Source organism: Mizuhopecten yessoensis, unplaced genomic scaffold (assembly GCF_002113885.1).
Source record: "Mizuhopecten yessoensis strain PY_sf001 unplaced genomic scaffold, ASM211388v2 scaffold9409, whole genome shotgun sequence".
Classification (NCBI taxonomy): domain Eukaryota; kingdom Metazoa; phylum Mollusca; class Bivalvia; order Pectinida; family Pectinidae; genus Mizuhopecten; species Mizuhopecten yessoensis.
The window spans coordinates 5675-7040 of NW_018408033.1; positions in this window are offsets into that span (position 1 = coordinate 5675).

Genomic DNA, 1366 nt, shown 5'->3' on the forward strand with positions numbered 1-1366 from the left:
GCTGCATGTCTTTGATAATGTTAATAAGTGTGTGGTAGTTGTGGATGTATGTAACTTCTGTACCTCTCCTCATGTCTGATTTTTTTGTGTTAGATTACAAATTCCAGCTGCAATGACAATTGAAGGGATTTTGAGGCCATTTTGTATTATGCAGTCTATAATGCGGTGTAATGCTTGTATGGTTGCCCTGGTTTTATGATGGTGTATGGAGTGTATGTTGCATGCGCATTAGATGTTTCATTGATGTACTTGTTCAATTTAGCCCCACGACTATCTGTTGCTATGAGTGATGTTTCCATTCTGGAAAGAAAAAATCAACATTGCTGTATCAACACACTTTGACAGTCATACTTTTATTACTTAATTGACATGACCTTTAAATTTGATAACACATTGAGTAAAGTACTCATCTCCCATGTGGTCGACATAAAATATACAATATTTATAATCTGTATGAGCAGTGTAATTTATTTATTAAAGCTAGGTTGGTGATAATCACATCACTTACCTTTGCCTTTATTACACATGAAAATACGAATGATATACAATGCGAAATTCATATTGGTGTTTCTGTAAATATTGTAATACCGAATTTGTTCAATGTAATCCTCAATCTGATAGTGTATTTTTAAATAATGTGTTGTAATGTTTAGCCGACCCAGCAGGAGTTGGATGGGTCAGAACTCAGAATACCGGGTCTACCACAATATGAGGGTGATTTTTTTGAAAAGTATATTTATGTAATCATAAAATGTTGTGGAAACATTTATGTATCGGAGAATTATGTTTACATGTGTAAACGCTCACCATTGTCGTGAAGGTAAGCCATGAATGAAAAAAGTTTTATAAAAAGGGGTTACAAATAGATAGCAGGTAGTACAATGTAGGTGGGAAGGATGAATGAAAGTCAGTTGCAGAAAAATGAATGTTATGTGTGTGATCTAGCCAAATGATTGATATTTACAGTGGTGCTGTATATATGTGTATCATAAAAAATCATTAACATATAAGAGAGATCTATACCGCAGTCACGTACTGTAACTTTGAATAGGGAATAAGTTAGCTATATGACATAATTAATTTGAAAAGGGGAACTAAATGTATAAAAAAAAGAGAATGAAATTCATCCAGAAGTCATGTAGGTTGGCGATTTATTGTATCACTCACCCATGATATTCTGGCAACGAATATGGATTGAGGTGTCTGTAAATAGTTTGTGTCAAGTTCCTCAATAACAGTGTGGAAACAGTTTATGTATTTCTAGAACAATCCAAATAATTTAGATTTCAGGACACAGTCTGGAAAGTGATTGGCTGTCCAGAAGCCCTGTGCAATGGTTTAAAAAAATGTGAGTATTCCACATGAT